Genomic DNA, 14,089 nt, shown 5'->3' with positions numbered 1-14,089 from the left:
CCAAGGAAGCATGTTGGGATTGTGCTGTCCATCAATGTTCCACCTGTTGCATGCCACTATCTCATTTTCTGGCAGATGCATCATGCACCAGTGGGAGACTGAATGGATGCATGTGACAGAAAACCAACTGCGGTCTCTCAAATCAACCTCAAAGGCACGGCAGACTACATGTCAGCCTCACGGCTGGAAGGAGGGTCTACATACCAGACAGCACGTCGGACATAACCCTTTAGCAAATGGCTTCCTCCTCCAGTGGGAGGACCCACCACTCAGTGAGGTTTGTAGCATGTCACTTTCAGTACAGCATATTATGGCACTTGTGTCCTATATACTGATATTAGGGTAGTCCGCAGTCTCAATGGAGATCTGCCCACCATCCTCACACATACTGATTCCAGTGTTACAAGGGTGGGCAAGGGGGGAGGGGGGTGAAGACTTTATTGCATTATAAACTTCTCAGCATGTCGAAATAGCCTTTTCTGATTTTTATCATGTTGAGCTTATCCGTGTGTTTGAATGAGAACTGAAAATCTGCTATTTATTGGCAGTCTGTTCCAACAATGTGTATTATCTGAGTGTGTATAGGGTGCCTACAGCAGCAGCTGGAATAGCTCACAAGGCACATTGGATAGGTTGGTGACCGGTGGTACATTTTGCTGGGAGGAGCTTGATTCATCCACTATACATTTTTTTGCTCCCAGGGCAGTATAGTTCCTTCATTTCTGCTTTATTCAGAACTTCAGTCTTAATTCAGTTTACTCTGTCCATATTATATTATCAATACACTGTACATTTCATTCAGTATGATGTGTAATTCTTTCTCACTTCTTCTGACAATAGCTATGTCAGCAGTGTATCTTACCATTGATATCCTTTCATCCTGAATCTTAGGCCCACTCATAAACCTCTCTTAGCTGCATCACAGCTTTTTCAGTGTACAGATTGAACAGACTGGAAGAAAGCTCACATCCTTGACTTAAGAGGAAGCCACATGGCAATTGAACTTAACGTCTTTTTTATATTTGTTACGTGAAGTTTGGATCTCAAATTCAGTTGGCAAAAGCAGTTCAATGCAACTCTCAAAACGTCTGGAGACAATCAAGTTTGAAGTTCTCTGACCTCCTCTAGTAAGTGGAAGTGAGGTCACTTCTCTTTGACAGGTCATGTGGCTGTGTAGTAGAATGCTAGCCCACCCTGTGTTTGGTACAAGTTCAACCCCTAGCTCTGCTGAAATTTTAAACAAAGTTGCATATTTCTTGGACATCCCATGGAGCATAAAATATTTAAGAATGAAAACGAATTTATTTGTAATGCTTTTCTTTACTTTAAGGAGTCTTTTATAACATATCAGTAATTCTTTTATAAAAGATCAGTAATTTCAAAAGTATATTTGCAATGAAATATTTTGTGTATGATATGTAATTATAATACGGAGGTGTGCGTTTTTGATAAAAATAGCAACTCGATGTGATACCTTGCAAATACTTGCTTGATTTTTATATTTAAATGACTTAGTGATTCAAATTGAATGGGGTAAAGGGAAATAATGAAAAAATAATGCCTGAAACGAGACGCGAAGCAATAATTACTAGCCTTGCACACAGATTTCTTCTTTTTCAATTTTCGTGTATTTTAAGTTTATGGAACTGCTATTAGGACAGGAACCTACATTTAAAAATCACCTACAGTAAACATAAAATATTGCAAAAACTCATTCACCACACTGTCTGCTTGTTAGACCATTTTTAATCGGAGCACTTAATTCTTGGTGTTCCATTCTTACTGTTTCTTCTGGGGTGTTGTATATGTTGCCTCCATATGGTAATTCTGTGGCATGTTATGATCAATAAGGGGTTTTATCTGGATATCACATATCTGGAGAAACTTGCATGCATGTGTGCCCATATTGGTGAAGCATGATCTGTCATTCTGGGAATGAGAGGTCCACTTCTCTCCTCTCTGCTGGCAAATGAAAGATGTTCATGAGTTGAGGTAGTTAGCAAGCAGCAAGCACCACACTTACAGGAGGTGTTTCACACTCTGTGCAGATCGGAGTGGTACCGATCCTGTGCTGTCGGAGAGGCAGTTCACGAATGGGCACTTCTACATGCTGTGTCGTGTACTTCTGCTCAGTGGGGCTATGGATGAAGGACATGGAGAAAATGTGACCACAGTGACATCGATGAAATGCTTGGCATGATACAACAGACATATATTCTCTTGTCTGACGGGAGTACATGCAGATGTTGTCCATCTGTCATCCAAAATTGTAATGGATACACTGAGCAGCAGAAATTTCCTTCAGCACCTTTTGACACAAAAGGAAAACTAGGTGAGCTTAGAAGAGCTGATCCACACAGATAAGCAGAACCCTTTCAGCACAAGAAATATTTTGACTAATATACATACTGCAATTACTTTGAAGAATTGACCTATGAAAATTCTACTGATTGACTAACTGATTTTTACGTATCAACACCTATCACCGAGAAACTTCTTCTTATTTTCCTTCACCGTTTGTCCCACGTGCCTGTGGGATTCGCTACATGGGTCCATTGTCTCCATTTTGCTCTACCATGGGTTGCAAGTTCATGCATTTAAGGTCTTTATGAATCGTATCAGCCCAACGTTGCTTAGGTTGTCCTTTGGGTCTTCTGCCGATGACTTCAAGTGTCTAACCCACTCTGGCAATAGAGCCATCACTGGCCTGTAAAAGCTGCCCAAACCATTGAACTCGACTCTAAAGCATCTTGTCTTGGATCAGTGGAAAACCAAACTGTTTCCTAATGCTGTTATTGGAAACATGATCTAACTTAATGTGGCTCACTGGCCATCTTAGCATCTGTTGTGTACATAGTTCCGCGTAGTCAGTGTGTACACAACTTTCCCACTAGAGCGCACCCCACTAAGCACAACAGTGCAGTCGCAGCGCTCGTCCATCTCCACACTACGAGATGGCGCTGCCTTAGAGACGGACCAAATTCTGCTTCTGCCGGTCCACGTATTAATATGTAACACAGCCAATGAGATTGCTGCTAATGTAGAACTTTTTCTCCTCACGGATCACACTCGCGCAGTGATACCTGAACGCACGAGGTATTATAACGAGTGTACAGACATCCAATTACTCAGTCTGCATTAGTCTGTAGTCAAGTTTGAGTCTGCGCCTGATAAGATTATCATATTCCTGCACATAGCCATGAACGGAAATGTATAGACACTTTGTCAAGTATCAGAGATATGTGACAATAAGATTAACGTACCAAGACCAAAGGAACTTCAGATTGTCAATTGTAAATAGCTTCCAGAACCAAGTTAAGTTATTTTTATGCTTGTTATTATTTTAATAAATGTGTGTGAAAATTAATCAAGTTCTGTTTAAAGTTGGTCACCGTCAATCTGCTACTCGAAGTGTGCAAGTAGCATTTCTATCGTCTGACCTAATGGCAGAAGATAAACACACCATGATAAGACCACGAGATATATTGCTGACACTCGTCTACTTCGTTAGAGCGACAAGTCAAATAATCTGATGGTGTGTGTACCAAAGATCTTACAGTACGCACACCACACCATCTTCATTTCCATCACAGTGAGGTGGCGTTCTGTCTCAACTGTAGTTGGGCAGCACTCACAACCATACAAGGCGACTGGTCAAATGGCAGATAATTTAAAATAAAAAATCTATTGCACTTTCATCCTGCAGTTGAAAGTGACTCCAGTTGTTGTTGGCCACTTCATCCAGGCTGCCCGAGTTCTGGTGTTGACCTCTTCGGTGAGTTGGTCATCAACACTAATTGTGGTACCCAAGTACTTAAACTTACTCACACGAGTGAGATCTTCACCATTAATTAAGATGGTTCCCATTTCATGTCTGTCTGATATCATGTACTTGGTTTTCTTCAAATTAAGGCACAAACTGTGTTGCACCACCCAGTTGCTCCATTGTTGAGTCTGGCTTTGCAGATCAAGCTTCTTTTCTGCTGCCAGTATCACATCATCAGCATAAAGAAGTGTCCATGGTAACGGCCAGTGCAGTTCAGCTGTCACGGTGTCCTATCACTGAGAAACATTTCACATAAATACACTTGAATGTGCATCTGGAGGAGAATGTTCAACTTATTTATTAATTACTTATGTATTGTCATCATAAAGGCTCTCCTTTGTGGCTAAAGTCATTAGTAATATGATACATCAACATGTGTAAATTTCTGTACATAATAGTCTACGTTTTCTCCACTAATTCTCTAATTCTTCACTATCAAAATACAATATAATTCAATAAAACTTAACAATAGCTCCAAATGTGAGTAGATATGAAGAAAGAAATATACACAAAAGTAATCAAACAAAAACAAATAGTAAAACTCTATTAAGTAGCTTCGTATGTAAATTTCTCAAGGTACTTGCCGTTTGTGCTACCTGTGTACATATTTGAGTTTTGCCTACACTGAGTGGAAAAAATGACGACAATTAAGTCATTTGTAATTAACTGTCCTGTTGTTACCTCACTGTGCAAGAGCATAGTTGCCATTGTTATTCCAACCAATAACTAACATATTCCAGAATGAAATTTTCACTCTGCAGTGGAATGTGTGCTAATATGAAACTTCCTGGCAGATTAGAACTGTGTGCCAAACTGAGACTCAAACTTGGGGCCTTTGCCTTCCTAATATGCCAGCAAGTTTCATATCAGCACACACTATTATGCTTTAGAGTGAAAATTTCATTCTCGAAACATCCCCCAGGCTGTGGCTAAGCCATGTCTCTGCAGTGTCCTTTCTTCCAGCAGTGCTAGTTCTGCAAGGTCTGCAAGAGAGTTTCTGTGAAGTTAGGAAGGTAGGAAGCATGGTGCTGGCAGAATTAAAGCTATGAGAGTGGGTCGTGAGTCATGCCTGGGTAGCTCAGTTGGTAGAACACTTGCCCGGAAAAGGCAATGGTTCCGAGTTCAGGTCTCAGTCAATCACACAGTTTTAATATGATAGGAAGTTTCAACTAAAGTATTTATATTAAGACTGATTTGCAACTGAATAGTATCATATTTGCGGACATTAGAAAATATTTCACTCATCATGCAGAGAGAGAGAGAGAGAGAGAGAGAGAGAGAGTGTGGAGTGTGTGTGTGTGTGTGTGTGTGTGTGTGTGTGTGTGTGTGTGTGTGTCTGTCTTTGAGCACTACTGCCATCCTTTCATAGCACCTCCTTATTCATGTATTGTCTGTCACCCATCTCCTCTATTCTGCAGTTCTTAGTAACAGCCATATTTATATATGCAGTAGCTTCTCAGAACTCATTTAGTTCATTGCTAAAAATAATGTCTGTGGAGGAGAATGTAAGAACGTGGTGCGTGCCCCCAGCAGCAGACATGCCCTTGCAGGACCTATGCAACATCTGGGCACGGCTGGAAGCAGCAGCCACAGATGGTGACAACATTGTAGACCTGAATGGTAACATCACCAATGGCATACCCTGGTATATAGGAGTGGCTCCAGGAGAGCATCCCACAGACAATAGATGCAATGGCCTCCAGGAACCTAAGTGAGGGTGTGGGTTGGTGCTGACAGAGTGTGAAAAATTTTCATTCCTTGACATGCCTAGCATCCCCACTGAAAATTAGAATGTCACCAGTGGTGGTGCATTAGGATATGGAGAGGGAGGGAGAGAGAGAGAGAGAGAGAGAGAGAGAGAGAGAGAGAGAGAGAGAGAGAGAGAGAGAGTGTGTGTGTGTGTGTGTGTGTGTGTGTGTGTGTGTGTGTGTGTACTAAATCACTCATATACAGAGTTGCTATTCATGGGTAGTCTATTCCCACAACACATAATTATGAATAATGCCAGATATAATATTCAGTCTTGGAATATATAGTATACGCACTTGTACTTATGCTCTGCTCCATCACATAAAAGTACAGTACCTAACTGCTCACACGCTACTGTCTTTCCATTAACAGTTCTGGATGACTTGTGCAGTTATCATACGGGACACACTTCAAAATTCACACATGGGATTTCACCACAGCAACTGACACTGTTCGTCCTCTCCTGAATACATATCTCATCTTCCCTGTCTGGTGTTGATCATGACTGTTTGTAGCCTTTCCACGAGATGCCAAACTGTAGCTCTGTGATTTGTGTGCCAATAACAAGAAAATGATGGATTAATCATTAATAGAAAACAAGAGTGACATAAAGGGAATCAAACTGGGTTTTTAGGACTAATTATTTCATGTTTAAAATGATTTGTGTCTACATTTTGCAAAAGCATGATGATTACTCTTTTGATATCATAACATTTTTGTCAAAACTGTTTCAGTTTCCCATTGTCACCATTTACAATTTATTTTAAAAAAGTTTAAACTTTGGATAAATCCTTCCAATTGCAATATATTTGAAAGTAAGAATATCACCCTGTTGAGAAAATTTATCAACACAGATTTTAAAAACGTGATGGTATAAAAATGGATTGCTTGAAATCATATCTTCATTAATAACTTTTGAACCACACAAATTTATGAGATATTTTTTTTTCTGAAACAAGAACAGCACGTCTCTCAAACTGACAAGCTTGTTGGAACTTAGGATTCAATTTTTACCAGTCTATTTTTAGTTAGCAGTGAATTTGATATTGGATTGGACTGTTTTGTTTAAGGGGGCAAAAACAACTGGGGTCATATGTGGCCAAGTCAAAACTATAGAGCCTGAAGACAGAGAGGAGTCAAAAAATGACTACACATCAATCCCAATTAACATAAGAGAAGTCAGCTAAAAGTAGGGACTTGTACAAAGGTCTATAAAGCACACCAAAGAGAAACATAAGTCCAGAACTAAAAATTAAATGGCCTTCGCCATAAAAACTAAAATGAGGTCGACAGCTCGCCAGTAACTCAGATGGCAAATCCAAGTGGGAATGTAAACAGTTAAAAAAATGGGAATTCCATCAGGAAATGGCAGACACTTAAAACTTGGGTGCAACAACTGCAATAAATCGCAAAATAGTCAAGGAAAAGGAAGCCGGAGACGCCCAGCGGAATACACGCCATTATAGGGTTAATGGTGATGGCAAAGAGGACAACACTCATGACAGAACACTGAGGCATACCAGTTTCCTGGATAAAGGTGTCTGACAAGGCAGAAGCCACACACACCTTGAAAATTCTGTCTTTTAAAAATTCCTGAAGGAGACAGGGCAGGGGCCACTGAAGCCCTGTGTGTAAAGAGTACAGAGGATACCAGTTCTTCAGTAGTTGTTGTAGGCCTTCTCCAAATCAAAAAAATATGGCAACAGTCTGGTACTTCCACAGAAAACCATTCATGGCACTGGTGGACAAAGTAACTAGATGGTCAACTGCAGAATGGCATGCTTGAAGTCCACACTGTGCAGACATTAGTAATTTGCGAGATTGAAGCCACCATACCAGCCGGGCATGAATCATACATTCTATCACCTTGCAAACACAACTGAAGAGAGATGGGGCAGTAGTTGGAAGGATGGTTTTTGTCCTTACCGGCCTCACGTATGAGTATGACAGTGGCTTGATGCCAACGTCTGTAAAATGTGCCCTCTGCCCAAATGTGGTTGTACGTTTGAAGGAAAAAGTACTTGCCCACAACAGAAAGGTTCCGCAACATCTGTATGTGGACAGCATTTGGCCCTGGGGTGGAGGATTGGAATGTACTGAGAGCATGATCTAGATCCCCCATAGTAAAGGCGGATGGAGGAAGGCAGGGTGATAGTGGGAAGGTCTCGAAATTTCAGCAAATTGGCAACCCCAGGTATTGAAGATAGTAGCAGGCATTCTCATCGTAGACAATATTGCTGTTAGGCTGGAGATTGGCGATTGGATCTTGGTTCCAGAGAGCTGTCAGAGGTTGGCTCACACAACAGAGGAAGGGATAGAACTGTTAAAATAACTAGTAAACGAAATACAGCTAGCTTTTTTGATATCTCAAAGAACACAACAACACTGTGCATACATCTGTTTATAATGAATGCAACTTGCCACTGTAGGATGACAATTAATAATTCGGAGAGCACGTGTCTGTGCATGAATTGAGTTGAGGCACACCTCAGACCACCAATGGACTGGGACACGTTGTGGTAAGGTGAGAGGTATGGAACATTCTGCATCAGCCTTAGTAAGCTCCCACTTGGGTTTGCATGCAGGTGGGATAGGAGTCAGTAACAGATGGCACATGGGAAATGGTTGCCTGAGTAGGTTTCAGGAAGAACAGACCACTCAAGATGATGGGCAAGCTGGGCAGTCCACAAGGATACGTTCAAATGGGAACAGATGTGCAAAGAGTCAGAAAGGAATGTGGGTGATCCAGTCTTTATTTTGTTTTATTTATTTATTTATTTTTGATTATGGTTTTATGGTGCAAAACAACCATTGTAAAAAAAGTGCCCATTTTGTGGATTATTCAAGGAAAAAAACAATAATGTAAATCAAGAGGAATTGGAGTGAAACTGAAGCCGGATGGAAACTAAAAAATGGAAGGCGATAAGTGCTATTGAAGGGGGTTGTTTTTCATGAAGAGAGCTTCAAATGACTGATGTCTTCTCATTAACACTTATAAACTCAAGGACAGGATCAGTGGAATGCACATCATCTGCTAAAAGGGAAGATATATCAGGTGACAGCTGTAAACAGGTGCATAGCAGATTAAAGAAGCAGCACTGAAGTAAAAGGTGTCTCATTGTCCATGATCGAGTAGGGGCAAAGTGGGAGAGGAGCACCACTCAAAAGATGTCAGTGGCTAAAAAGACAGTGCCCACTCTGGAGTCTAGTTAAAATTACCTCCTCCCAATGATGAGGCTGGAAGGAAGAGGTACAAGAACAGAGAAGAGGTTTAATGTCCAATAATTTATTATCCTGGAGTGCGGAACAATGTGTGTGCCATAAAAGAGCAACACGATGACATAAAATACTCTGTAGATCGGTAAAGGGAACCGTGCGAACAGTGGGCCGAGGGAGAGAGACTGCAGCCTTTGCCATTATATCGGCTGCCTCATTTCCATGTATACCAACATACCCTGGGATACAGAGGAATGCCACATAGATGCCCTCCAAGAAGAGCAAGTGGAGGCAGTCCTGGGTCTGGTACACCAGAGGGTGAAGGGGTAAAGAGCTTGGAGGTTGAGAAGAGAGCTGAGAAAATCCAAACATATAATATACTGTATTCCTAGATGGTGAAAATTTATTGGACAGCATGGTGAACAGGGTAAAGCTCCACAGTAAAAACCTAGCACTTGTCAGGAAGCCAAAATCTAAACAGGGTGCCGCTAAGAACATAGGCACTCCTGACACCAAAGGTGGTCTTGGAGCCATCATTGCAAATACATGTCGCATCCTCTATTTGTGTGCCTAGAGCAGCAAATGCCCGATGATAAACTGTAGGGGGGTACTATCATTGGTATGCTGAAAAAGGTCATGGAGAAGGCAGGTCAAAGGGTGAAGCCAAGGTGGTGTCGTACCCCCATTTCTGTAGAAAGTTTTAGGAAATTGGAAGGAAAGTTAAAGTAGCAGTTGACAGAAGTGGACTCCCTGTGGTGGTAGTAAAGAGGAAGGGCTGCCTGCATACCCTAAATCCAAGGAGCCATTGAAAAAATGGCATGGGTCAGATGAGCAGGTATGGAAGACAAATGACAAGTGTAACGACTCAGAAGGACAGCGCGCTGAGTTGACAGCAGATGTTCAGTAGTCTCAGAGTAAAGGCTCTCCATGGGGCTAGTGTAAAATGCTCCAGATGCTAAATGCAATCCATGGTGGTGGACAGTCTAGATGCCAAAGAATAGATGGCTGTGCACAGGAGTAAACTATGCTTCCATAGTCCAATTTCGAGTGCACTAAGGCATGATAGAGGCAAAGGAGGACCACTCGGTCCATTCCCCAGGAGGTACCACTCAGAACACAGAGGTTGTGAGGGATCGCAGACAGCGAACTGAATGATATGAAACGTCAGTTGTCTGTCAAACTTAAGTCCCAAGAATTTGGAAATATCCACGAATGGAAGGTCAACTGGGCCTAGATGTAGGGAAGGTATATAGTACTCCGTATGATGCCAAAAATTTACACAGAAAGTCTTACTGGGAGAAAATCAGAAGTTGGTTTCAATGCTTCATGAGTGGAGGTGATTGAGACATCCTTGAAGGTGTCATTCAAGAAGGCTGATCCATTGAGAGCTGTAGTAAATCGCAAAAGCATCGACAAAGAGGGAGCCTGAGACATCAGGAAGTAGATAATCCATAATTGGATTTATGCCTTTGGTAAACAGTACAACACTTAGCACAGAGCCTTGGGGCACCCCGTTTTCTTGGAAGAAAGTGTGGGGTAGAGTAGTGTTAACCCAAACCTTAATTGTGCGTTCTGTCATAAATTCATGGACAAAAAGAGGTGGCTGACCTCAAAAGCCCAAAGAGAACAGTGTGCAGAGGATGCCTGTTCTAGAACGGCTATCTTAAACCCTCTGCAGATCAAAAAATATTGTTACTGTTTGGCGTTTCCTGGGAAATTTGTTCATGATATAAGTGACGAGAGCAAAAAGATGGTCAACTGCAGAACAGTGCTTTCAGAAATTGCATTGGGCAGGTGTTAAAAGGTTTTGGGACTCCAGCCACCAGCCTAAATGGCAATTTACCATCTGCTCCAAAATCTTACATACACAACTCGTGTGAGAGATTGAGCGATAGTTGGAGGGGAGATGTTTTCCTTTCCAGGTTTTGGAACAGAAATGACGGTAGCCAACTTCTGGGAAAGGCACTGTCAGCCCAAAGTCGGTTATAAAGGTGAAGGAGGTAGCACAGACTAGGGTATGATAGGTGCAGCAACATTTGGATGTGGATACCATCCGGTTACAGAGCAGCGGGAGGAGGAGAGTGCATGTATGAGTTCCTGTATAGAAAAAATGGGTTTGTAGCTTTCATGATTTTGAGAGAAAAAAGTAAGAGGTCACTCTTCTGCTACCGATTTCTTTGATAGAAAGGCTGCTGGGTAATTAGAAGAGTTTGAAATATGAGCAAAGTATCGACACAATGATTTAGAGATTAAGACTGCATCCACTAAGGTATCCTACACAACAGTTAGTCGAGAGATTCGGAAATAACTAGATGTTCCAGATAGCCGTCAGAGTCGACTCCAAACAACTGATGAGAGAGTGAAGGTATTGAAGGAGCTGGTAAAGAAGTCCCAGCTTACCTTCTCGCTACTGCATTTGATGCGACAGCATCACGCACGTAACTGCTTATAGTGGATAAAATTGGCCAATGTAGGATGACGGCAGAAAACATGAAGAGTTCATCTCCACTCATGTACTGTATAATGGCATGCCTCATTCCACCAAGTAGGCTGAGGGTAACTACCTCTGGGTGGCACTGTAGGTGAGACATGCCATGACAGAGAAGGAGACGAACTGTGTTTCTTATGAGCCTCCTTGGAAGCATGACATTGAGAGGAAGGAGGAGTTGAGAGTTGTGACATCTGGGTACATAAAAAGTCTTCATGAGTAGTCTCTTTTTTGGAACACCGGGAGCCAGTTTTGGATGATTTAGCAGGAGCCAATGAAGGTGGAGCCTTGATGATGATGATGATGATGATGATGATGATTGGTTTCTGGGGCATTCAACTAAATGGTGAACAGTGCATGTACATATTACCAATCTGTACACAGTTCAGTGCAGCCATTATCATGAATGATTCTGGAATGATGAGAGCAACACAAACACCCAGTCCCAGGCAGAGAAAATCCCCAATGTGGCCAGGAATCAAACACTGGTATCAGTGCTACAGAGGTAGCAATGCAAGGCACTAGACAATGAGCTGTGGACTGGAGCCTTAGAGTGAGCAGGTAATAGTGGGAGGTTGAACAGGGGATCTTTGGGCTGGCTGATTGGACGACTGTGGCATTAAAGGTCAGATCATAAGTCTGCATGGCTATCTCTTTAGTAGGTAGAGGACAGTCATATATTTACTTGCTGGCAGTACAATGGGTTTTCTACTGGTGAATAACTTACAAGCAGCAAAGGTAGATACCTTTTCCTTCACTGGGTTTCCCGAATAATTTGTTCATCTTTAAAAATTGGGCTAACTCTAAAGGAAGCACCGTGGTCACCCATAGAGTTGATGCTGCGAGCGGATGGGGGTGGATAATCACACTCATGGGTATCCCTCCCACAGGTATCGCATTTGGCCGTATTGGAAAGTGACTGGCTGGTATGATTAAATCTCTGACACTGATAGCAATGTGTATGGTTAGGGTTGTAAGGGAAAAAAAAATGGCTCCGAGCACTATGGGACTTAACATCTGAGGTCATCGGTCCCCTAGAACTTAGAATAACTTAAACCTAACTAACCTAAGGACATCACATGCATCCATGGCCGAGGCAGGATTTGAACTGCGACCATAGCAGTTGCTTGTCCTGGATTGAAGCGCCTAGAACCACTTGGCCACTGCAGCCAGCTGGGGATGTAAGAGCAAACTGAAATTATCTCATATCCCACTTTAATACTAGATGGAAGTTGGACTCCATAAAATGTCAAGAAGAGAGTGCAGGTCAGTACCAATTCCTTTTCAGCGCTTTTCAGAACTTGATGTATGGCAATTACTCCTGAGCCTTGGTAAAAATTGCTGTTTTGAAGAGCGTGCTGCAGTGCATAGTGTGAAGCAGTTGCCCTCCGTTTCTGGCGGTGGCACCGCTGTGGCAATCGCAGCTTTGGTTTCCCCCTCTGGTGGGAAAGGGGAAAGGTAGCCTGTTCATGTGCATTTAAGGGGCTCTATGAGCTCACTATGGGGCGAGTTGGGAGCAGTTGGTCAGCTGGGTCAGTGTGGGGCAGTCAGTGTGTGTCTGTTGTTTGGAGTGCTAGTATGTCTGTCATTTGGATCGAACTTTAAAGCCAGCAAAATGAGAATCTTGCCACTCTGCCAGTAACAGAACTCAGCTAGTGGTCGCCTGGTCGGGGCTGACTTCCTGCATCTGAGTCTGCGCGCTAGTCTGCTCAAGTTGTTCAGGCAACGGTCATTGGCGGTTGGACCGATCAGTTGGTCAGTCGCGCACTGAGACACAAGATGACTTGCCCGCCTTGAGCATCAGTGCATGTGAGGTCGCCACGTGAGTCCAGTGGGCTGCACCATATAGCGAAGGATAGTGGCTTTGCGGCCAGCATGAGAGCAACAGGAGTCTACCCATGACAATGGTCTGGCCGGTGCTATATGCGACGCTGTGAGACAGGAGATCGGCATGCCTTAATGCATCCGTTGAAGCGGCTGGCAGCGGATGGTTTGAGTGAGTGTTTTGGGGTTGCTGTGCCAGGTCTTTGCCAGACATCGCAGTTTATTAGAAATTAGTGATACGTGATATGTTGTTTCATTTACTTGTTAAATTCTACTTGTTTTCTTGGTCAGTCTCTCATCCCCAGCTTGCTCGTCTGTCTCTCGTCCACATTTGTTAGGCAGTTAGTGTCTGTCTGTCAGTCTGCCGTATGTTAATAGCTGCCTCTGTCAGGTTTGTCGGATTCAGTGTTAACGAATTTATTGCTTGATGTCTAATGGCTGAATTCCTGAAATATGATTTTATCTTGCCTATCATCTTGATAGGTGTTATATGTATAATGTAGAGCATGTTTGGCTAACCTTGTATATTTTATGTAAGACTGCATTTCATGGGTTTTTATTTAAATAGTCATTTTTGTATATAAAGTTGCCACCGTCCCATCATAGTTTATGTGCTTGTGTGAGTTAAAATTTTTAGTTTAAAGTAATCTGGTGTGTTGCAGATTTGCACCAGTGTAGTCTTTCAGACGTTGTTGTGAGCGGTCATGATTACGGCCGTGTCAAAAGGGAGCGGCAAGGTTCTCAGCGCGAAAGCCCATACTGTCAAAAATTTGTTCTTTCTGGCGCTGAATAAATTGTAACTTGATCTTTAGAGGATGCTTTATGATTATAATTTTAAATCTGTTTTTTAAAAAAAAAGGCTTTTAGGAATAAAATTTCCATTTTTTGAAAGAAATTTGATTTGTTTTCATCAGTTACTCACTGGCAACTATTTCCACGTACACATAGTGTGATTAAATGTGTTAATGTTCTTGATGAATCGCTAG

Source organism: Schistocerca americana, chromosome 1, assembly GCF_021461395.2.
Source record: "Schistocerca americana isolate TAMUIC-IGC-003095 chromosome 1, iqSchAmer2.1, whole genome shotgun sequence".
Classification (NCBI taxonomy): domain Eukaryota; kingdom Metazoa; phylum Arthropoda; class Insecta; order Orthoptera; family Acrididae; genus Schistocerca; species Schistocerca americana.
The sequence above is the reverse complement of the archived record's forward strand: the minus strand, read 5'-3'. Positions refer to the sequence as shown.